This window comes from Felis catus, chromosome B4, assembly GCF_018350175.1.
Source record: "Felis catus isolate Fca126 chromosome B4, F.catus_Fca126_mat1.0, whole genome shotgun sequence".
Classification (NCBI taxonomy): Eukaryota; Metazoa; Chordata; class Mammalia; order Carnivora; family Felidae; genus Felis; species Felis catus.
The window spans coordinates 93,414,812-93,440,638 of record NC_058374.1 but is presented as its reverse complement, the minus strand read 5'-3'; the positions used below and the strand labels follow the sequence as shown (position 1 = coordinate 93,440,638).

The 25,827-nt window shown below is 41.2% G+C and overlaps 2 long non-coding RNA genes across 2 annotated transcripts in view; one reads left to right on the top strand and one right to left on the bottom strand.

Annotated features, from left to right (window-relative positions):
- The window catches only part of LOC109501655, a 165,657-nt gene that overhangs the window by 24,602 nt on the left and 115,228 nt on the right, over window positions 1-25,827 (bottom strand). The window lies entirely within an intron of this gene.
- On the top strand, window positions 4,217-8,741 carry LOC123386639. Its single transcript, XR_006600854.1, has 3 exons — window positions 4,217-4,411; window positions 4,552-4,638; window positions 5,023-8,741. It is a non-coding gene; the product is annotated as an uncharacterized LOC123386639 (long non-coding RNA).

Genomic DNA, 25,827 nt, shown 5'->3' with positions numbered 1-25,827 from the left:
ATCTCTTCTATAACACTAATCCCATTCATGAGGCCCCTCCCCCCTGATAACTTCATCACTTCCCAAAGGTCCCACCTTCTAGCATCATAGCATTGGATATTAAGATTCCAATATGTGATTTGGGGGGAGATACAAACATTCAGACCATACCATGCATGTGCCTATACTTGTTTGAATACCTGTTTTCAATCCTTTTGAGTATACAGCCAGGAGTAGAATTACTGGGTCATATGGTAATTCTATGTGTAACTTTTTGAGGAACCACCAAACTGTTTTGCACAGTGGATGAGTGATTTTACATACCCACCAGCAATGGACAAGGGTTCCAATTTCTCCACATCTTTACCAATATTTATTATTTTCATTTTTTAAAAAATTATAGCCATCCTAATGGATATAGAGTAGTACCTCATTATGGTTTGCTTTACATTTCCCTAACGATAAGCATCTTTTCATGTGCTTGTTGGCTATCTGCATATCTCCTTTGGAGAAATGAGAAACGTCTATTCAAGTCCTTTGCACATGTTTTAATTGGGTTGTTGTTGTTGTTGTTGAGTTGGCAAACTAATTTTTGAGCCATGTAGTTCAGCTGTGTCCTGATATAAATCCAATCCCCACAGCAGTCTTAAGGGTGGGGTGTGGGCAGGGAGAAGAGAAAGCAAAGAGCACAAGAGAGAGAGAACTTGGGGTGTGGCTGAAAGGGTGCTAACACACAGCTTTATCTTCCCCAATAACTTAGACATCAAAATTTATCTTTCCTGATAACTCACAAAAGGAAGTGATAGTTTTGGCATGGCACTGTGACGGATACGTATTTCCTGAATCAGTGACCTCAACTTCATTCTCACTGCCATTGTCTAGCTCCACAATAAAGAGTTACCAGTTTTTAGTGCACATCACACATGTTATCTTGCTTAAACTTCATAGCCATGCCAGGTTGGTAGTATTATCCTAATTTTACAGATTAGAAGAACTGAAGCCTGGGAAGATTGAGTAACTGGTTCAAGGTCATGACTAGAAGGAGGCTGAATGAGTAGGGACTCCATTCTCATAAATTCACACCCTTTTCCTATTACTCCATGGGTGGCTCCTCCCTTGCATGCATTATTGTCATAATCTCCTTGCCTGTCTCCTTTTCTTCAGTATTCCCTTCCTGATTCAGTTCTCCACACTGCTGACTTGGTGGTATTTTGAAAATGTAAGTCTTATGCCACATCCTCGCTGAAGGTCTTTTAATGGCTTGTCATCCTACAAGATCCTCTGTCTTCCCTTTCAAGTTATCATCTTTTGGTGTCCTCATCTGCACCCACCCTACAGTCATGTTAAACTACTCTTAGTTTCTGGAATTGGTTAAGTTGTTCATAACCTTGTGCTCACAACGGAGTTCCTGCTGCCTGGAATGCACTGACTCCCCTCCCCAACAGTACCACATTATGAACTTTTCCATTTGCCATAAAATGCACAAATATCGGCAAAAGAGGTAGTCAGGGGAAAGAGAGAGAGAACGCTGTCATTATTTACATACCTCCTTATTTACATACATCTTGACTGGCTGGAATATCCAAGAGAATCAACTGAAAAACGAGTAAGACCACTCAGTAGTCAGATAGAAGATTTAAGAAAATCAACAGATCTCCCAGTCGCCAACATTTAGAAAATGTAATGGAAAGAAGGCTCTTATTCACAGTAGCATCAAAAACCATAAAACTTAATAACATATGTAACTTCATATTAAAGAAAAAACTTTGGACTGATTGAAGGATAGAAAAATAACACCTGACTCTACAAAAGTACACTCCATGTTTCTGCACGGAAGGTCTAACGTGGTGGTGAGGAGTCTCAGGTCTGACTGCTTGAGTTTGAATCCCCTTTCGTTCAATTCTCTCATGGGTCATCTCCGAAAAGTCACTTCACTTGAGTGTAAATCAGTCTTGATTGATTGTAAAATGAGAGCAATAATATTCACTAATTCCTGTATCAAGGATGAGAGATGAATAAAATAATCTGACTAAATAATAAATGAATGAATGAATGAATAAAATGATCTGTTTAGAACACTTAGCCCAGTGCCAGGCACATAGTAAATATTTAATAAGTTACCTATTATACTAAAGATGCTAATTACCTTTAAGATAATCTATGCATTTGATGCAATTCCAATCGAGCATTTGTATCAGTATATGATTTGTGATTTTACTGAGAGCTTTACAGAGTGTTGTGTTTTTTACTTTCCATTTTTGGAGTCATGTGTCTTTTGAGCTGTGGATATCTCCCAACAGAGGTGTTTTGCTTTTGGTTTTGCCTTTGTTTTTGCTGCATATGACCCCATATATATGTCTCTTTCTTTCTTCCTTTTTTCCTTCCTTCTTTACTTTGCTCTTTTCTTCCTTCTTTCCTGCCTCAAACTTACAAAGATATGCTTTTTGTGTTAAATCCTAGAGGATTTATTGTTTTAACTTTCACACTTAGATCTATAATTCACCTGGAAATAATACCAATATAGTACTGTCTGAATGTAGGATATGAGGCACCTGGGTGGCTCAGTTGGTTAAGCGTCTGACTTCGGCTCAGGTCATGATCTTGTGGTCTGTGAGTTCGAGCCCCGCATCAGGCTCTGTGCTGATGGGTCAGAGCCTGGAGACTGCTTCAGATTCTGTGTCTCCCACTTTTTCTGCCCTTTTCTGCTTGTGCTCTGTCTCTCCCTCTCTCAAAATAATAAATAAACATAAAAAAAATTTGATATCTGGTAGAATAAGTCTTCCCATCTTGTTCTTCTTTAAGAGTGTTTTGACTATTTCTGGCCTGTTTCTTTTCCATATAAATTTATGGAAAAAATCGGCTTTTTAATTTCCACATGAAAAAAAGCTGCTGGAATTTCGAATTGGAATTGTACAGAGTCTATAGATTTGAGGAAAACTGACCTCTTTTCAATATTGAGTTTTCCAGTTCTTGAACATGGTACACGCCTCCATTTATTGAGATCTTTATATTCTTGCAGTAATGTTTTATAATTTTCTGTGTGGAGGTTTCTATGCTGATTTCTTACCTTGGGGTTCCTACAAACCTACATACGGTACTAGCTTGAAGTTTCAACTCCACAAGGTGGTATTTTTTCTTCCAAGAGTGGTTGTGGATTATGGCAAGCTTTATCATGACTACTCTGGGTTGGTAGACTATGTGTTTCTGGTCCTTTCTTTAATGGTCATTTGACAATCCCAGCTTCTTGCAGAGCTTAGTTCTTGCTTACGCCCTCCTGCAGGATACAGGAGGAATCTCCTATTGCTGCGTGAATGGAAACCTCAGGCCTTAGACACTTGGGCCTCTGACCAAGACTGATAGCCCCATTCTGGCTTTGCTTGCCCTCCATGTTTGTGGCACCTGTGGGTTGTCCTGTCCCTCTTTTGAGCTGAGCTATATAATATAGTTTAAAATAGTTTGATCATAGTTGGCAGAGAATTTCTATTGTTTAGAGTGGGAGAGGGAGACTTTGGTGCTGGCTTAGAATTCGATACTCCTGGGAGTCTTCTGCCATACTACTTGGAATCTTGAAAAAAGGTCCACTAATAGAAGAATAGTTAAATATGAGAATGAGGTAGATGCAAATACAGAAAGTATGGAAAGATTTCTGAGTCATATTACTAAATGAAAAGAAAAATTTCACAATAATATGCATGGTATAATTTATGTAAGTAAAATGCAAAGCAACTCTCCCTTTAAAATACTTACAAGCAATAGGTCTGGAAATTCACACACAAAACCGTTCACAGTGGTTACTTTTAACCACTATGAGTTGGGGTGGAGGGTAGATGGTTAAAGGAAACTTTCAAGGAGTTTTTCCTATCATCCTGTGTTATATGATTTATTTGAGTTATCATTTGTTTACAAGCAATACAACTTACATTACTTGTACAATAACAGTCAATCATGTCCTCTTTCCCAGCTCAGGCCCCAAACCCTTGACAGTCTTCAGAGCCTGTTCTTTCCTCTCCTGCTCAGCATCTACTCCAGCCACCTGGCTGTCTCTCTGTCTCTAGAATGCCATTCTCCTTTTCACCTTTGCATTTCCTGTTCTGTCTGTAATGTTCTCGCCCCGCCTCTTTCTTTTTTTTTAATTTATTTATTTTTGGGACAGAGAGAGACAGAGCATGAACGGGGGAGGGGCAGAGAGAGAGGGAGACACAGAATCAGAAACAGGCTCCAGGCTCTGAGCCATCAGCCCAGAGCCTGAAGCGGGGCTCGAACTCACGGACCGCGAGATCGTGACCTGGCTGAAGTCGGACGCTTAACCGACTGCGCCACCCAGGCGCCCCAGCCCCGCCTCTTTAACTAGTTAACTAAAACTCATCCTTTATAGTGGCTTTCAATTTTTGCAACATGTCCTCAGAGCAGCCTTCCCTGAACTTCAGACCAGGTAAAGTTCTCTGTTATATGCTCTCCTAATGCCTTGTATTTCTCTTTTGCAACATTTACCAGAATTTTAATTAAATGATGTTGAAGGTAGTTGTATAATGCTGGACAATTGGAGTAGAGCTTGAGCTTTTTTTCTGTCAGGATTCGGGCTGTCTCATTTGCTGATGAATTCCCAGAGCCTAGCAGAGCAACTTGAACGTGATGAACACTCGGTGAAGGAACCAACAAGTAAGTACATGAGACTTTGTTTGAATCTTGTGTGCAGTTTCTGATTACCCGAAGTCCTTTAATGGAAACTTAGGGATCTGAGGCTCCCGTGTGGGGAAATATTAGTGCCTTTTCTTTTCCTGTTTAGGACTGCACAGATTTGTGCAGTGCAGGCCATGGGGCTGTGCAGTGCCTTACACTGTACTCAGAGTGGTGTTGAGAATACCATCCATAAAATGTCTCCTCTCGAATTCCCACTGCCTGTGAGTCTGCCCATGAACAAAGGAGGGACCTAATAGACCTCTAGGGATTTCAGTAAGAAAGGTAATTAGTTCCTGAACTGAGTGTTGCCTGGGAGACTCTCCCTCTATCTCCAGGAACCATTTCCTCTATGCTTGTTTCTAGGCTCCCACCATCCAACATCTTCAACTTCAGATGCAAGCCGCTCTGTTGCTGTCTCCCTGGAGTTTCGCCATTGGACAATTTCCTGTCCATGGATCCTCAGGAGATTATGCTGAAATTCCATTCCCGGTGTCACCAGGAGTGAAACTAACTAAACTGAACCCTAGAGAACGCGGTTTAATACATAAGAACACAGCTAAGTAATTGCTATGTTGAACAGAAGAGGAAATCAGTCACTATAAAACTCATGCTGTAGGATAACTCATTTCCAAGCAAGATCACAATGGGATTCACCTAAATAGGATTAAACTTTTATGATTTTTTTTTAAAGGGACCCAATCAATCATCAGACTAAGAGAAACATTTCATTTCACTTAACTAAAAGGTCAGAACTTTTTGATGTCCCAGTTACATAGGCAGTATGTTATGCACAAGCTCATCAGAACATAATGGATGACTTCAGTTATATAAAAGTTCAGCCACGTTGAAACTCCTGCTGAACGATCCCTAGAGGAAAACCCTTTTTGCCACTGACTTTGTAATCAGATGTTGTAGCTCTCCACCGGAATCTTTTGAATGATTTCTGAAAAGGAGAGGCCATCAGTTCAGATGTGCCATTTATTGTCTGTCAGAGAGGAATTTGCAAATGCACGTGACCCTCTAGGAAGCAGAGCCCTTCCCTTCTCCGAGAAAGGCGATGATAATTGGACTTTACATATGTTTCCCTTTTTGAGATACAGACCACAGAGTTTGTTTATGACTATCTTTAGCACGAACAGGAAACTTGCAGTGAAACTCAAACGGAGGGGAGTAGAGTTAAAATGTCATAAAACTCATGAGAAATATGTTCCAAATGATCCAGCGGCTTTCAAAAGCCCATTTTAAACACACAAGAATGATGCAGCATAGTTGTGTTTCCAGTAGCAGGGAGAGGCATTGCTGTGCCAGCCGTGTGTTCTGGCCCTGTGACCAGCTGCTCATCATTTGCCAGAAGAATAGCTGGGTGGGACCACGGCTGGGCTGTGGAAAAAGTGTTTCTCTGTGAGAAACTTACAAGTTTGTATGAAGGGCAAGCCAGGAATGTTGATCTTTAGCAACACCCTAACCCTACCCTTAACCTCAGCACTAGCTTTGGTTTTTGAAAACAGGATAGTTCATATGAGTAACCTGAGGAGACAGCATTCGAGGGTGTTCACACCACCCCTTAGGAGGGTACCAGACTTCACTAATCTCACTTCTGTTGTGAGTCACGTCTGCACCAGTGTGTATCCCCATCAGTCAGAATAGGCCGGGTTCTGCTGTGGCAACAACAACAAAAAAGCTTAAAATCAACCAAAAGCATCGGTTTAGGGAAGGCTAGTGGACGGTGAGAAAATGTTTCTGAGGTAGGGAGAACGTTTCTCTTTGCCTTTGAACCGGAGACAGACAACGGTTGAGATGATGGCTGCCCTATTCACCTGGCTTCCGGAGGCAGAAGATGAGCGGCATAGCTAGCCCCAGCTGACTTGCAAAGCAAATAAACTTTTGGGATTATCAACCACTAAGATTCAGCAGTAGAATCTGGCTTATCCTGACTAATGCCGTATCTACCGCAGTTTTACAGATGAACAAACAAATGCTCAGGCAGGTTAACTAGATGACTCTAGTCAAGGGCCAGGGAAACCATGTATGAGCTCTATTAACATGTCAGACTGACTCTCATTTGTCTCTGGCAGAGCCATGAAAGACCTCAATTTTTCCATCGACTGCTGAGTCTTCAGGCTGATGAAGTTATTCTGATCCCATATGCCCCGGGGAATAAGCTTGGTTGTTTTCAAGGAGAGCAAAATTGACTTTTTATTTATTTATTTATTTGGTTTAGGATCACAGGTAGGGTGACCAACCATCCCACTTTGCCCGGGACTGGGCGATTCCCCAGGATACAGGACTGTCAGGGAAGCCAGGAAAGTCCCAGGCTAACTGGGATGAGTGGATCATCCTCACTATGGAGGTGATATCTCCTAGCAACACTCCATAATCACATAGCATAAACTCCCACTGCAGCTGATAATTCTTTTCATCATAATATTTATTACATCATGTTGTAAATGATTCAGACTGTTCTGTGTCTAACTGCCCACAAGACCCTGAGGACTGTTTCTTGTCCATTTTATAGTGCCAATACCTTGTACAGTGTTTGCCACTTCAAAAGAGCACAGTAAACATTTGTTGCACAGATGAATGGATGCCATCTCTCTGTTGTTTTTCATTCCCAAAACTGGTGTGGTATGATTGGCTTCTTCTCTTTTTGAGGATCAGTTCTGCCTAGAAACTCGTTTAACTCTAAAGAAAGGTAGGAATCTTCCTTGATGGCAGCTACAAGCTTGCATAAAGTTTTCAGTGTGACCCACAGTGTAAAATTACATAAACTTAGCATTGAGTTTCAGCATAAACCAATTCCTTATTAGACTGACTGAATAATTGAATCTCCTTGTTTGGCATTTGTTTAAAGACAGAAGGTCATGGGACAAATGGTGGGTATTTGAGGCTGTGGAAACATATGTTATCAATTTGGTTTAGCTGTTTCTGGTAACTGGGATTATTGTGACTGAAGACCCAGGCCTCCCAAGTCTGCCCTCCACCCTTGGGAATGCACAACAACATGCCCTCCCAAACCAGAGGCAGGAAGAAGATGTCCATGGGCATATCTCATGGGTGGACTGCACTCATGCCCAGTTAAGGACAGCAAACAGTGGATTGAGAAACTTGCTCGGGAGAATTACATCCAGGCCCCATCCAGCTGGATTTTTTCATAACAGGCCTGTGAGGTGTGCTGAGAAAGTGTGTGGTAGTTCTTGACTCCTCTTACAAACTAAAACCTCAGAATTCTTTGTTTTCATTAATCACCCAGAGTGAGTCTCCCTATGTGACTAAGCTTTTCTGAGAAGTGATTTAAATCCTATAAAGAGGCCCTGAATTGTGGGAGGATCACCAAGCTTGTATTAAAAAGACTTAAAAAAAAAACAACCTCCCATCCTCAGTTTCCTCATCTGTAAAATGGGTTTAATAACATCTACCTTTCTTACTGGATAAGATAGCTTATGAGGTCAAAGGAGATGAAGTCAGTGAAAATAGTCTGATGATTGTAAAATGCAGAATGAATATAATACATATATTTCCTACTTGTATTTATTTACCTATTTCTTTTCATCCTATAACAAAACTTACTAAGCTTGTCTTCTGCTTTAGAGCTTCCTTTCACTTATCCTAATATTTTCCTCATCACAGGAAGGGAATAAGCATTTGCCATGTGTTTTGTATGTACATTCTTTTCATAATGGTACTTATGGCACAGGTACCGTTATCTTATTTGTATGTACAAGTTCTAGTTCATAGTAGTTCATGTCCACGATCATGCAGCTAGACCTAAGGTTTAAACTCAGGTGTCCCTATCTCATTGCCCAAGTGAAATTTCTATCACATCATTCTACCTTCCAAGTTTTAACGAGTTTCCCTCCTTTGTTTCTGTTGTATCTTTGACTTGGTATACAAGTTCACCTTGGGCTTGATCACAATATTCTGATTTTCTAAATTATAATCATATTTTCTCGTCTTTTGTCACTCCTGGACTGAAATGTCCTACTTACTCTGGCAGTCCTCTCCATTTCCTGGATCTTTGTACTTGCTTTTATTTGGATATTTCTTGAGCTTATAACAGCTAAAGCCGCATGTAATATTACAGGTTCGGGCCCTCCAGGGGTGGGAGTCAGGGCGGGATAATGTTTCCAGATGTGTTACCAATATTGACCATGATACCCAGGTTATCATTAGCTGTTTGGGCTGAAGTAGGCAATTCCAGTGGAATATCTTGCAGCTATAGCCAGAGACCATGTGGCCAACCATTAGGGAACATGGTATCCCGAGGTCTCTAAAACATTTTTTCTTATATTTATTCAATGAGTATTTAAAATGTACCACCTCTGTGCCAATCTCTGTTCTAGTTGCTGTCGGTAGGGTAGAGTATAAAACACCCCAAGTTCCTGTTTCTGTGGAGTATACTGAGTAGTGTGGAGAGACAGGTGACAAATACAAAAATGTATAATATGTCAGAGATTATTACAGTAGCTGTCTAACTGGCCTCCCTGTCTCTAAGGAGGCAGTAAGTGCTATGTAGAAAAATAAAGCTGGGTGAGAGGAAGAGAGAAAAACTGGGCAGAAGGCTTGCCTCTCTATGTTGGATGGTCAGGGACATCTGTGATAAGGTGCGATCTGAGCAGAAACTTGAAGTAAAGGTTATCTCGGAGAAGAACATTCCTGGCAGAGAGAACAGCAAGCACAACCATCACGGGAAAGCTACTTCCCATATGTCAGGTGTGTCAGTATAGTTAGAACTACTGGAACTACGTGAGAGTGGAGGGGACTGAGATATGAGGTAAGAGATAAGGTCAGAACTTCAAGGTTAAGGAAGGGCAGATCATGCATGGTCTTGTAAGTTATGGTGAAGGGTTTTACTCTGTGAGGTCGGAAGGCATGGAGTATTACGAACAAAGAACTGGCCTGATCAGACTTAACATTTTGGGGAACTCACTCTGACTGGTCTGTAGAGAATACACTGTGGGAAAGGAATGGTGGAGGCTAGGAGGCCAGTTAGTTAGCTCTTGTAATAACCCAGGTGAGAGGTGACGGTAGCTTGGATGGTAGCTCAGGGCAATGGTGGAGTTAAGGACAAACATCATTTGATCCTGGATATAAATTGGATGTGAGAGAAAGAGTCAATGATGACTCCAAGGTTTTTGGCTTGAGAAATTGCAAGAATTGGATGAATGGAGTTGCCTTTTAGTGAGAGGAATACTGTGGGAGGCATGTTTTGTGTGTGCGTGCGTGTTTCATGCGGTGGTAGAGAATTAGGAGTTCTATTTTGTATATTTGAAGTTTAAGACACTTCCAAGTGAGGACTTCAAGTAGACAGTAGATATGAGCATGATGTGTTCACAGGAGAGGCTGGGGTTGGAGTTAGAAGTTTGGGATCTTAAAAGCCCTGGGGCTAAATGAACTCACTTAGGCAGACAGATAAATCGATAAGAAAGAGGTCAGAGCACTGAACCCTGGGGCACTCCAACATACCATGTAGAGCTTGGAAGACAGATGGGTCCTGTAAAGAGGAGCAGTCACTTAAAAGCTGTCTTGGTGGCTGTGTGGCAGCAGCTACTGTAAATACTGGGTTTGTCCACTAGAGATCTACTCCCAAAGTGGGTGACCACCGGAGATACCTATGCTTGTACATGTGGCCGCTACACGGTGTCACTGAGAAAAAGCACCCAAAAAAGATTCCTGGCTTATCATTAAAAAACCCACAGGAGACTGGCCAGCATGGAAAATTAGGTTGAGAAAGCAAAGAAATCATATATTCCTGATAATCTAAGCATATCTATAATATGATAGAAACAAGAAACTCTTGAAACGATGGATATACCAATCATTAGCATGTGCATTTGGAAATTCACAAGATTAAACATATTAGACTGTATATTAACAAAATCGTCTACACAATACATATAAAAAAAGTTTGGGTTTTGGAACTCTTTTTTTCCCTCTCTGATGGTAACTGGTGTTTAATTTTTAGGTCACCCCCTAGAAAACTTGTTTAACCCATGATGTATCTCAGTGGTAGAAATAACTTCAATTTTCAACCGTGCTGTGAAGAGTTTTCAGTTGCAATTCTGGATCGCAGCAACTACCTCATCAGATAGACAACCAAAGCCATGAGCTCAAGGGGGGGGGGGGTTAAATATTAGTAGATTTTCAAAAAACATATTCTCCTTTTATGTCTCCCTGCACCTCCCCTGCTCCCAAACCTGCTACTGCCCAATCTCTAATTTGGCCAGCTAGAGGCAGGGGAAAGGGAAGTGGAGCCAGAGAACAAAGATATCACATTTTTGGCTAGGTCTGAAGAGTCTTGATCTTTGTATAAGATAGAGAGATTAAAAAAAATAATAGTAGAGATAAGGCTTCTCTAGCTGGGTCATGGACTCAGAATGGGAATTGGACAGGAAATAGGAGGCTGGGACAGTGATGGGGTACTGCATAGGGGCCTGACCTTTTACCCCAACCCCTTTATTTCCAAAGACATGAGTGGGGTACAATGTAGCCACTTCTCCAAACATCATATACTCAAACCCCACCCTCTAAGTCTTGGAAGGAGCTCATTGTTTTGTCTGGCTGTTTCAGGGGACAGGCTCTGGGACAAGTCTGTCACTAACGAGACAACAGGAACGTCCAGTTGGGCCATGATGGTAGGGAGTGGGGGCCTTGGTGGAGGCAACGCAGTGGCTTTGAACCTTTTTCTCTGTGGGGCAGTGTCTTTGGGACAAATGTTCTCTTCCCTTCCATGTGGCAGAGTAGCAGGATGGGCTGAGGCTGCCCCCATTTTGGGGGGCCACTTGCCCTTGGCTGGCCTAGCAGGATCAGTGTGGCCTCTTTTTGGAGAGGCCACATACTTTTTCTTGAGGAGCCTTCCTTGTGCCCACAAATATAAATTTAATATCCACTTCTTTGTGCTCCAACACTACCTCTATTATAGCATTGACCTTACTGCACTATCTCCTAGTCTGTCTTCCCTACCAGATTGGGAGGCTTTTGAAAACAAAGACCAAGTTACAACTGTCTTTATATTCCCCAACACACAGGATGTGCCTGGGTCATGGTAGGCAAGCAATCAGATTTATTACATTACAAAGGAAAACAAACACATTTACATACACATTTCTATGCTCGGAGTGTTCTGTTACCTGGTGTGCATAACTGGAGTAGACAGAGGAGAGCTACTTGGCCTAAACAATAAGACCCTTTCTGTTCAACGGATGTTAAAAACATTTTTTTTAACGTTTATTTATTTTTGAGAGACAGAGAGACAGAGTGCGAGCGGGGAGGGGCAGAGAGAGAGGGAGACCCAGAATTTGAAGCAGGCTCCAGGCTCTGAGCTGTCAGTGCAGAGCCTGACATGGGGCTCGAAGCCATGAACTGTGAGATCATGACCTGAGCCGAAGTCGGAGGCTTAACACTGAGCCACCCAGGCGCCCCCGATACAGATGTTAAATAACGATGACTGTAACTACTGACAGCTTATCGCCTTCACTCTATTTCCTTTCCTTTAAATAACAGATTGAGGCCTATTTTCTCTTGAGAGCCTCTGCTGATTATCCATCCTACAACCTGTCAGTCTCCTTCTTCTTTTTTTTTTTAAATTTTTTTTTTAATGTTTATTTTATTTTTGAGACAGGGAGAGACAGCATGAACAGGGGAGGGTCAGAGAAAGAGGGAGACACAGAATCTAAAACAGGCTCCAGGCTCTGAGCTGTCAGCACAGAGCCTGACGCGGGGCTCGAACTCGCAGACCACGAGATCATGACCTGAGCCGAAGTCAGATGCTTAACCGACTGAGCCACCCAGGCGCCCCAAGTCTCCTTCTTCTTTTTTTTTTTTTTAAATTTTTTTTTCAACGTTTTTATTTATTTTTGGGACAGAGAGAGACAGAGCATGAACGGGGGAGGGGCAGAGAGAGAGGGAGACACAGAATCAGAAACAGGCTCCAGGCTCTGAGCCATCAGCCCAGAGCCCGACGCGGGGCTCGAACTCACAGACTGTGAGATCGTGACCTGGCTGAAGTCGGACGCTTAACTGACTGCGCCACCCAGGTGCCCCAAGTCTCCTTCTTCTTAAGACGGTTCCTGTTATCAGTTTGTAGCCATAAATACATGTTCCTAGATTTTATAGTCAGTCTCGTTTTTTGCCACATTATGTTGTTAGAAATCACATCTTCCCTACAATGGAACATCTTCTCCTCTAACGACAATGTTGTAATTGAGGACTGACCAAGGACTCAGTATCCTATAAAATATAGTCATGATCAATAACATGTCAAAAAGACAAAGCTACAACTGCAATCCTCGAAAATAATTTAACATAGTAAACACATGCCTGAGTCCCATAAAACAGTCATAAACACACACTGATTACACAAGGATACCTGGAATTATGTAAAATCATAAAATTCAACCCTACTCTATCATACATTTTCCCCTCAAATTAATATACGCTTTAAAATGAACATTTTCAACACATTAAAGTAAACAATAATTTGTTCCGCTTTTACATTATAAACGTCATATTGCAGGATTATTTAGATAGTGTAGACCTCTTTTTAAAAAAGTCAGTCCCAGCAAGTTAGACGCTACACCCCTTTTGCCCTTCATAGGTTGTCCTCTCCAAAGCAGAGTTTCCATTCCATTGATCCTGTACTTGTACCCAAATTAGTAGGTTCAAGAAATGTTTCCTGCAGTTTATGACAATAGTGCTGTTTCTTTCCTCGTCTGAAAAGGTGACCCAATCTTTCTAACCTTCCTCCTCTCCTTTTCTTTTTCTTTCTTAAAGCTAAAGGCAGGGTTTCTCGGTAGAAGACCAAAGCAGAGCTAGGGAGAGACAAGAAGTGGCCTTAAATCACTCAAGCTCCACTTCCTTCTGTGAGTGATTCCTCTGATTTAATTTTTATTGTAAAAGCAATAAAACAATTGCTGATTGTGAGCCAACTAAAAAAAAAAGAGGTGCAAAACATCTGTGTCATGATTGCTAAGAGGTCTGGCTGTCCTTACTTAAAATTCAATAAAACAATTCAGTCAACGTTTATTGAAGGCCTACTACGCGCCAGGCCTGCGGGGGGGGGGGGAGGGGGGCTCAGGAGATGCCGAGACAAAGGTGACAGGTTGGCTTTCTGGGGGGGGGGGATGTGAGGGTGTGGGGAGGGTGTGGGGGGTGGTGTGGATGTTAAGAAACCAGCATTTAAGCCTCATTCTGGGAACTTCCTATAGGGCAACAGCAGACTTGGATGACCCACTCTGGGACTATTTTGGCCATGTGATTTGTGGGTTTTGTGATTGATACCATTCTACAAACATGTCTGGTAAGAGGAAGGGCATTTAGAAACTGTTTCATAAGAAGCTTCTGTGTTTTCTAGTGAGATTCGAGTATTGAAGTTTGCTTGGTGTTTAATTAAGAAAAATCTCACAATCCTATTGAAAACAAATAGGATTATCATAATGTTTGGTAAAGGCTGATATTATAGGAAATAGGGAATCCAATTAAGGAAATATAAGGGTGAGACAGTGATGTCGAAGGAATAATCCCCTTAGCCTTGAAGTTGTGGGACATATGGAGTAATTATTCAAAGAGGAACCAAACTGGATGGCCTGGATTTACATGGCTGAGCTATTATTTCTCTCAGAATTTTTATGAGTCTTTTCAGGAGACACCAAGTTCCACACTTCTCTGAAAATAATACACATCCATGTGCATGTTAGTGTCTGGGAGAAACAACTAGCATCAGGGATAAGATTATTTCCAAATGATCTATCAAAAGCAAGACATGCAAGTAAAGAATTAGTGAGTGCAATTCAGATGTTGACAATTAGATCTAATTTTGTTTGTCTGGAAAGTTGTTGCTGTGTGGGACACTTACCCACCTTTTGAGTTACAAATAATTCTCAAGTGACTTCTGATAAGGACAAATGCCATTAGAAACAAGACCCCAGAGGTTTTCTTTTTCTCAGGGGCTACATAGTCCTGTGTTTGGAACCATGGCTCTGAGCTTGTCTTTTTTTTTTCTTTATATTTTGCATAGAATGCATTTCTAAAGATAGAGTATGACCTCAGTGGAAAATAAAGCAAAAACATGAGTTGTCTCTGTAGGCATAATGTTCTAGAAGTCAAAATACGTGCAATAATCGAGAGGGAGGCCCAAGAGCTACCACCCCTCAAGTCTCCGTTGTCAAGCAAGTAGCCTTCAACAGGACCATTCTGGAAAAACACAGAAGTGCCATGGGGTTTGAGGGCAAAGGGACAGGCATTGGTTCTGAGCCAGAGCATACTGAGGGCAAGGGACTGGGGCTAGAGTCACCTGCCGGCTGGCAGAACAGAGAGAAACAGTCTTCATGGGGAATAAGCTGCACTTTCATTCACGATGACCGGCAAGAGGGTGTAAACGTTTCTCATTGAACTGGACATGCTACTCTCCAGAAGCAAAATAGCCTGGAGCCTTTTCTGAACCTGGAAGATAGCCGGAAGAGAGCAGTTACTCTAATAGAGGGTGTGACTCTGGGTGGCCTAGGGCAGAGAGAGAGAGAGAGAGAGAGAGAGAGAGAGAGAGAGAGAGAGATCAGAAGCCAGAAGAGAAGCATTGGCTGTGTCAAGTGGTCTATTCAGAAGGCTCCAGGGGGGGTATCTCGAAATCCCACATAAGAGCCCCATCATAGGAACACTCACCTCTAAAACCCTCCAAGGCCAGAGAACACTGCTGCCAGATCATCAGAGTACTGGAGAGCTAAGAAACCTCCTCTTGTTTACCCTCTGGGTCTCCCTCCATCCCCGGGGGAGCCGGAGACAGTATTTGGGAGGGCACAGAAGAGGAGGAGCAGCACAAGGCAGAGAGGGGAGCCGCTCACCATGCCCCTTCTTCCCCACCGCTTGTTCTCCAGCTGGGGAGCTGAGAGGCTTTAACTCTGAATGAGGTTCAGATCAGTGAATTAAAATCAGACTGCTCTTGTGACTAACAGAGACAGAGCGACTTTGCACTAAGTGTGTTCAAGAGAGTTTATGGAATCTGCCCAAGATTTCATCTACTTTCCATGTAGGGAAGACACGGGCCACAGAACAGCGTCAGATCACTGGCTGAGAGAAATAGAATCCTTACTCTAACCCCAGTTTGGAGACCTACTTGTTCAATGTACCCGTTATGCTTTTATTGATTTGTTGCCCTCTTTATGAGGAGAGCTTGTTGGGGATACAGACCATATGGTATATTTATCTTTACAAGTCATGTGTCAGTATCTGCCACATAGCAAATGCTTGTTGAATGAATAAATGAATAAATGAGTTGATAAATGGGGGGGCCATGTAGGGTAGTGATTTGGGGTCCAAATTTGGGCTTTGACACTTACTAGTTGTGAGTTTTCCGCCAGCTACTTAATCTTGTTTTAACTTAACCAGTTATATAAACTTTGGCTTGACTTCCTTTTTAAAGGATTTTAAGGTCCAAAATAGTACTTGCCTCCTAGGATTTATTCGAGGGTTAGACGTGATATCATGCACGTATAATGTTCAGCACAGTGGCATGTGTGTAGTCAATGTTCAACCGACGAGAGCCTCAATGGCAGCATTACTGTGGCTGTAGTTAGGGATGGAGTTGCATGGGTTAGCGTGCACAGACCACTCCTCCACCCCAGCGGGGCCTGGTGTCTTGATTTTGATTGTACGTCCTTGACCCCCACTGGGCCTGGTGACTTTGATGCCTGAGTCTCTCAGCTTTATCTCCTCAAGGAGGAGGCTTGGTTTTCTGCTTAGGTTGGGGAGGGGCAGCTGCACTCCTCCATTGGGTAGAGAAGAGTCCTGGCTGGCGGACAAAGGGCTTTAAAAAAAAAAATTGAGGTACAGTTGACACACAGTGTTATGTTAGTTTCAGGTGCATAACACAGTAATTCAACAGCTCTGCGTGTTGTGCTATGCTCACCACTGACATGGCTACCATCTGCCACCATAGTCCTCTCGACTATATTCCCTATGCTGTGCCTTTCATTGGTGCAAGAAAGTGGCTTTATTTTTTTACATTTATTTTTTGAGAGACATAGAGAGACAGAGCACAAGTTGGGGAGTGGCAGAGAGAGAAGGAGACACAGGTTCTAGGCTCCGAGCTGTCAGCACAGAGCCTAATGTGGGGCTTGAACTCACAAACCGTGAGATCATGACCTGAGCTGAAGTCAGACACTTAAACCAACTGAGCCACCCGGGCGCCCCTGCGAGAAAGTGCTTTCACTTGGGCATTCAACCAAGACTTCAGTTTTCAGCACCCCCACCCCACTTTCAGAGGTATGTGGAACTTCTCCTACCTAAGTCTTTCTGGGATTCTATAGCACAGACCGCCTTTCTTCTGAGCTTCTCCCAAATCTATCCCAGTTCCTTGGCTTTGAGAAGTCAGTTACCACTGGCTTTCCAGCTTCCCATGTTTTGTTGCTTTTCCTTCTTCTTTGTCCTCGTGTACTTATGCCTTAAATAAAATCCTTTTACCATCATGTGGGCAGAGGGCAGGGACGATTGGGAGAAGCCTACAATAAATATGAGTGCTCAATATGCCGTGTACAATTTGAAGTTAGTGCAACTTTTATAATAAGGAAAAATAACTGTGGTTGTAAAAAAGAATCGGGTTGGAGATATAAAATGTATATGTCCATATTTTTGTACATATAGTTAATAATACAAAGTGATTCATGCTATTTTGCAAAATAAGCCATCTAGACAGTACGTGCCTTAGTGTTTTCATAAAGTAGTAATTGCTAGGGTTGAGGTTATCGAAGAAGGCTTCATGGCAGAGGTGGCAATTATTCTAGACTCTGAAAAGTGGGTCGAATTTGGATTTCTTAATGGAGCAGGCCTCTATTTAGCCTATTTCTTTATTAACAATTATGTGTAAATCAGGATATTATCTAGTGTAGTAGCCATTGCTTTGGACTTCTCAACATGCTTTTTCCTTATTATTCCTTCACTTTGGTAAGAGATGAATCCTCACTTGGAGAGAATGAAACCGGCACGAGAGAGGAAAACAGAGCCTGGAGACAGAACTGAAGACAAGACTTGAGTTTGATTCAGCTCCATCTATAGGCAGAGTGCCCTTGGACTTCCAAGTTGCAAGAGATGATAAGTTCCCTTTTTCCCCCCTTAAGTTAGTTTTAATTGGGTTTTAGTCACTTTCAACAGAAAGAGTCCCAACTAATATGGCAGAGTAATGAGACAGTATTTAACTCGGAATTTTAGAAGACCACCACAGTGGGTAGAGCTAGACCTCAACTTATAGCCTATTGAAATTACAACTTGAAGGTTGTTTCTCATTAAGCTTATTGGTGGTAGATAATTCTTATTCTTTAACTCAAGGCAATGTGGGAACAGACTGGTGTCTGCTTTTTCCCTTTGGAGCTTGTTATTTTTCTCCTAACAGATGAATTATTTGTAAGCAAAAATTAAAGATAAAAATCAATTCCCATCATCTTTAAAAAAAATGTGGTGAACATGTCCCTAGAGTTATGAGAGCTGCAGAGTAATTCACCTACAGAGTGCTGCTGGAAGGCAGAACCCACCAAGCCACCCAGAATTCAGGGTTAAGGGAAATGATGGTTTTGTGCTTACTGATTAGAAGTCTTTGCTGCAGCAGCCAGGGCCAAGATAGCAAATCTTTGGGTGATCTGGCAAATGACTTAATAACAGGTAACTAATACCACCTAATGAATACATAAGTACATACAATAGTTCTAGTCTTGTTTTGAGTGCTTTTTATATATTACCACAAACCTGATTAAGTACTGCTTAATGAGTACTGTCATCGTCTCATTTTCCAGTTGAGAAAAATCGAGGCACAGAAGTGTTTAAGCCAGGATAGGCACCCAGGCGTCTGATGCTAGTAGGACATTCCCTTAATCCCTGGACTACACTGTGCTAGCTAATTAGTCACCCTATAGAAGCACCTTTGCTCTAGCTGAAAGTCTGTGTCTCCACTGATAAAGCAAAGAGTTTGGGGCAAGACATAATATTACTAGGATAATAATCAGGAAAAGGGAAAAAAATCAATTTCTGCATGAAATGTATTCCTTCGTTATTTTTATTGTGGTAGATTTTTCTTATGAGGCTTTAAATATTGTTCAATGAATGGTTATTAGTATTATTGGTAAAGAATAAAGAGAAAGAAAAATAATGACTTAATAATGCCTTCTTATTTGGAAGAAAACAGTACTTTAAAACTGTGATTCTCGGGCGCTTGGGTGGCGCAGTCGGTTAAGCGTCCGACTTCAGCCAGGTCACGATCTCGCGGTCCGTGAGTTCGAGCCCCGCGTCAGGCTCTGGGCTGATGGCTCAGAGCCTGGAGCCTGTTTCCGATTCTGTGTCTCCCTCTCTCTCTCTGCCCCTCCCCCGTTCATGCTCTGTCTCTCTCTGTCCCAAAAATAAAATAAAAAACGTTGAAAAAAAAATTTAAAAAAACAAACAAACAAACAAACTGTGATTCTCACCCCGGGGGCAATTTTGCCGCCCACAGGACATTTGGCAATGTCTGGAGACGTTTTTGGTTGTCACAGCTGGGAGAGGCTACTGGCATTGAGTAGGTGGAGACCAGGGATCCTGCTAACCATCCCACAACGCACAGGTCGGCCTCCACAGCAAAGAACTGTCTCCAAATGTCAATAGCGCTCAGGTTGAGAAACTCTGCATTGAAACAACAAGAGTTCATTGAGTACACTTTTAATGAGCCATGTAGACATCACTTTTCCAAGCTCAGAAGAATTTGAAAACAGGAGACAATATATTATCTTGGCAAGTCCAGAGCACAAAAATAAGTTTATGGAAATGACATAGCTTACATTGGACATATGAATAGAATGATAATCCAAAGTTTCTCATTAGAAATAAAATTTATCTGTTTTTGTGGTTTAGAAAAGTTCTTTGTGGCTTAGAGGGAGCAGTTTTGGAAACTGCCAACTGTTAATTACTGAAAAAAATATTTCTTATGAAGAGACAGCTTAAATTCATCAGCAAATGGCCTTTGCTGACTTTCCATCATTCTTAGAATGTTTGTCAATGGCTAAGGCTTTAGTGACTCTCCTAAGACATGATTTGATTAAAGACATTTTTTTTTATCTAAGTGGAAAAAGAATATAATTAAGATTTATTAGTATAAAGACCAAAAAATGCAGGATTCTCCTACTTAGAAATTAAGAGACTCGGTACTTTTTATGATGATCTTAGTCTCCTTAATTTGAATATTTCAAAACTAATTATATTATGAAAATTGAATGCCACACACCAATTCACTTAGATTGTATTGATCATGATGAACTAATTACTTTAGATTTATGATCTGAATAATTTATTATTATGCAACCCACCCCACCATTAGTGGTTTTTGCAAAGTAGTGCAGAAAAGCAATCTTTTGCCAACTTCTATTCATGTTTAAAGAAGAACTTCCTATATGTGTGTCAAAATCTGTCACCATAGAACCCAGGGATGTCAGGTTATGTAATGTATTGACAAAGATGTAGAGAATATTTATAAAGAAAGATTACGTTTTTAATGGGAATGATTAAAGAAAGATGTATTGTTGTAGTCAAACCAAGTTTTACCACTGTGACTCTGCCCTGCTCCAGGAAGGACCTCAAAAGTGAGGCGCTATTCACATAATCAGATCGGGGCAGGGCATATGCTTCTCTGGTCTTCTTGGGGCCAATGTGCCATCATGGGTGGAGGTGAGAACTGGGTGCAGCATTGGAAGGAGAAGAGTAGGAATGAAAAAAGGGAGAAGATACCATTCATTCATTCATCTACTCAATATGTATTTTCCCCCCAGCTTTATTGAAGTATAACTGACAAAAAGTATATATGATTGATGTGTATAAAGTGATGATTTGATATACATACGCATTGTGAAATATTCACTGCAATTAAGCTAATTAACATATCCATCCCTTCCCATAGTTACCATTTCTTTTTCATTTTTTATTTTGTGGTGCGTTCAATATGTATTTATTGATCATCTAATATGTGCCATGCCCTGTGTTTGCGTTGGCAGTGGAAAGGTGGAATAGAAAAAAAAAAGAGGACAGCTTGACCAGGGACCACCTGGTCTCATAAAGTTTACAGGCTGCTGGGGGAAACCTATTAAATAGATAATTAGGCAATTTGTTACACTGGTCTTAAGTGTAACAACAAAAATATAAGATATTATGAGAAAAAATGACCAGAGGAACCAATTTAACCTTGGGTGTCAGGAGAGGCAGCTGGTAGGTGCAGTCTTGCTCAGTGTGAAAAAACAACAAACAAAACCAAAAAACAAAGGCCTGGCTCATAGTTGATAAGCAACACAATTTAGATATCAAATATTCCTGGGGTGCCTGTGTAGCTCAGTCGGTTAAGCATCTGATTCTTGATTTCTTGCTCAGGTCATGATCTCAACAGTTCATGAATTCAAGCCGTGTCTTGCTCTGTGCTGATGGGGCGAAGCCTGCTTGGGATTCTCTCTCTCCCTCTCTCTCTCTGCTCCTCCTCCTCCTCCTCCCCTCTCCCTCTAAATAAATAAATAAATAAATAAATAAATAAATAAATAAATATTCTTTAAAAACATTTTTTTTAATGTTTCTTTATTTTTGAGAGAGAGACAGAGCACCAGTGAGGGAAGGACAGAAAGAGAGAGGGAGACAGACTCCAAAGCAGGCTCCAGGCTCTGAGATGTTAGCACAGAGCCTGACATGGGGCTTGAACTCATGGACTGCAAGATTGTGACCTAAGCTGAAGTCGGATTCTCAACCGACTGAGCCACCCAGTCACCCCCCAAATATATATATACTTAACTGTGAGGTTCTAGGCCTTTAAACGACATCAATCCTGCAGGTGATGGTAATTTTCACTCTTAAGCTAATAAAGCAAACCAGGATCAACAGGATCTTAAAAAGTTCTTACTGGCCTTAGCTACTGAATGACTTCTGTGAAAAAGATGGTTTTAAGGAAGGGTGAGGCTGGAGAGCAAAGAACCAGGAGAGAATGTCAGGCCTCGGAGGTAAGTGCACAAGGCGTCAGGAGCAAGCATGAGATAAACAAATGGTGTGACAGGGTAAGGAGCCCGTGAGGAAAACTGGCATCAAGTTCACAGGAAATGAAGCATGCTCTAAGGCAGCAGGAAGCGGAGCCCTGGGTGAACCTCCAGCAGAGGAATCTGACCTGGACAGGAAGTGAAGGGCATCATCTGAGAAGCAGGAAGGGGAGATTATTTTTTGTGTTGGTTGTAATGAGGAAAATAAGTATCAGTTACATAAACTTTGCTAAAGCTTTTGTCCTGTTTGGGATTTTAGGCAGTTTGGGGCTTCTCTAACAAAATAATCTGGCCTTCTGGGAGGTATTTGTGAAGGACAAGAACAGAGAGAAGAAAGACTGGAGAGTGGGGAATTGCTGTGTGGATTTGTCTTGCCTCGGCTCCCTTCTGGGTAACACAAGATATCCGCCTTGGATCTGAATAAGTGCCCCCATCTCCCCTCTCAGGATGAAATCATCCACACTGGTTGAGTTACATATAATGTGTGTTACAAGATCAAAGTTTGAAGAGTGGGAAATAGTTAAGAAGTTGTTTGTTGGAGGTTATATGGATAACTTATTCTGTTTAGACTGAAGAAGGAAAATGATAAAAAGAAAAAAAAGCCAAAACTTCTGCCAACCCCGCCCCCCACCAGGGTAAATGGGGGGGGAGGGGAACATACTGAAAAGTCACCACTGAGAATATATATATATATATATATATATATATATATATACACACACACACACCAGCATCGTAGTATATATATATATATGTATATATATATATATATATATACACATATATGTATACATATATATATATGTATATTCTATCCAGTTGTAAACATTGTGGTGTGAGGGAAGATGGGAAGAAATAAAAACAACCAGCATTAAGTTAAAAGCGATAATTAGAGGAGCCAAAATAAGAGGTGAATGTTGCAAAGAACCTAGCTAACTTTAGAGACTAGAGATTCCTTCAAACATTTCAAGAGATTGTGAGGCTTTAAATAGTTCAGAATTTAACAAGATCCTAAGTGTAAAGGTCTCAAATACACACAAATATTTTTTGCTTTTTCCTCTGAAGGGAGGAGACACTAGGAGATGTGTTCTTGGCTGTCATTTGGAGAATGGCTTCTAGTACATTTTATTTTCTGTTAAAAGCTCTAGAGAACAGTTGGCAAATAGAAATTGGTCCACAGAAATAACATAGCTTCCTGGAACTCAGGGGGGAAGGAAATGGGTGGTTTCTTTAATTACTATAGTATTTGTGTGTGTGTGTGTGTGTGTGTGTGTGTGTGTGTGTGTGTGTGATAACTAAAGATAGCACTCTGGCTAATATCCTCAGGAGGGAAGGTGAATCTGGAAATGAGTGAATTCAAAAGTGTATACAGTTGTGTTGCATTTGCTAAGTTATGTAAAACAATAATGCTCTTTGTTTTTAATATCCTGGCTAGATCAGAAAGAGTAGATTGAAATTTGTTCTCTGATATTTAATCAGTTTAAATTAAAGGACATTATTATTTACATATGGAGAGCTAATGACTTTAATGTAGGCAACAAAGCTTATTTACAACAAAGACGTGATTGGGGGTGGCAAGAGGAGTGTCGATAGGACCTTAATTAATTGATTTGCTAATTATTCTCTTCTGCTGGGTGTTACAGTACTTTTACTAATGAGCAGCAGTAATAAGAACGCTGCAGCAAGCTATTTGAACTCACTAATAGTGCAATAGCTTCTTGGATGTTTTAAGATATTTGGGGACTCCTTTTTATCCTCTTTTATGCTGAAATTGTGGACTTTATAAACTTGAAGAACTAAATATATTCCTATATGGATACTTATTTATCAGCTATGTGATTCAGCCCAGGTCTGGACTTAAAAGGCATTTAGTGAAGTTGGAAATAAAGTAGATGACAGATTTTGAATTTAAATAAAAATTTAAAATGTATCCCATAGCAGTGCCATGCATTTATTTCTGCTTAAAGACAGTGACTAGTAATAGATACATCTAAGCTCATTGGTGTAGAAGTTTAACTTTTCTGTAGGCTTATATATTTTTTTCATTTCTTAGAAAGTCATGATACTAAAGAAATTCAAAAGTCCCCAGGAGAGTCTCTGCAAATGCAAACTCATTTTTTCTTCCACATGTTCACCTCTTATAACTCCTTGGCATGGACCCTTCACTTCATCCAGTTTGTGAGTCCTGTACAGTTTCTTCCTTGAGCATGCTCACTTCCAACACCAAGTATTTGCTTAGGCTGTCCAGCAAAGAGTCTAGAATGCTCTCTCTTCTCTTATGTACATCCTTTCCTTATATCTTATATCTTACCTGATTGGGAGGAGGTGGTGAGTGATAGGTGGTGAGTAACTGGCTCACAGTTACTAAGCGTATGTAATGCTTTAGGCACTGTTGGCAATTTATATGCAGTGTTTAATAATACTCCCATTAAAAAAAATTTTTTTTAATGTTTATTTATTTTTGAGAGAGAGACAGAGTGTGAGCAGGGGAGAGGCAGAGAGAGAGGGAGACACAGAATCCGAAGCAGGCTCCAGGCCCTGAGCTGTCAGCACAGAGCCTGACACGGGGCTCAAACCCACGAACCATGAGATCATGACCTGAGCCGAAGTCAGACGCCCAACTGACTGAGCCACCCAGGTGCCTCAATAATACTTCCATTTTACAGATGGAAGAACCGAGGCTTAGAGAATACCAGTGGACTCACAAGTAATAAGTGATATAAAGTCAGAATATGAATCTAGGTCTTTTTGTTACTGTTGTTGTCATTTCTAGACTTAATCATAGCGTGCCTTGAATTGCTAAGGCCTAATTTCTCTAACCAGATGGTCAGCTGCTGGCAGGCAAGGACCTTATCTTTTAGACTGCATAGAGTAGATACTCAATAGTTATAGCCTTCTGTTGAAATGAAAAATAAAATGTAAAATGTCAAAGAATTTTATAAATAGCTTAAACATTGGAAGAAAGAAACAAATCCCAGAAAATGAGTTTCTCAAAAATCATTACATGAAGCCACAAGACATTGGTTCTATGTAAGCCAGGGCCACCCCCATGGGTATCTAGAAATGTGTGGGTGTTTTCTCAGGTTATCAGGATACTGTAAGTATCCTTGCACTTAGCGGGTGGCAGATAGGGATGTTAAACGTCCTGTAGAACATGGGAGAGGAGGGTTCTTTAAAATTGCCAGTCCCTACAGGCTACCAGTGCCCCTGCTGAGCAGCAGCACCTGACTCTGTAGCCCAGTGATGGAAAATGTGGACCCAGAAGCCAGATTGAGTTCTGACCTAGCTCCACATTTTTCTAGCTGTGTAACTCCCATTATCATTGTTAACTATGTGCCCTCTACTCCTGACATACGGTTAGTGCCAATGAAGTCAGATATTATTCACTGCTTCCACAAAAGTGTCCCCTATGGCAAGACATGATCTTCAAGGAGTGACAGAACTTACCAGACTAATAGTCACAGTGTACAAATCAAGATGTATCCTAAAATAGTGCTTCTCAGACCTTGATGTGCTTATAAGTCTCCTGGAAATCTTGTTAAAATGTCGATTCTGATTCAGGAGGTCTGGGGTGTGAGTCTACGTTTCTGACAAGCTCGTGATGCTGGTGTTGTTGACTGTGGACCGGAGGTTAAGCAGTAAGATGCAGTAAGTGAGGGGCTCACTTAATAAATCAAACAAGCATTTATTGCATGTCTATTGATATCTTAAATTACAAAGATGGAGGTAATGGAGGTTGGATATAAAGAGTATAGAATCTGGTTTCTTCACAGAAGGAACTTCCATCTGTTTTGCCACTTGGGAGAGAGAGAACATTTTCCATGGATAGCCAATGGATAACTGTATTTCTCAGGAGAGAAAGGCAGATAAATACTTCCTACCTGTGTTTCCTCATTAAAAAAAGCCATTTGGAGTACCCAAATAATTAATAATTTTAGAGAAGATACTGTAACTAAGTAAATGAAAGACTTGGCTGCTATTATTGGATGAGGATGCAAGCCTTGCTTATCTCAGAACTGATGTGAGCTGTGTGTTTGAGTTGGTGTGTGTGTGTGTGCTCGCGCTGTTGCATATGTGTGCTAGCTGGGAAGTGTATGAGATCTTTGCTAGTCATTGCTTCCCTAAATATTGATAGAGAGAGGGAATCTAATACCCTTCC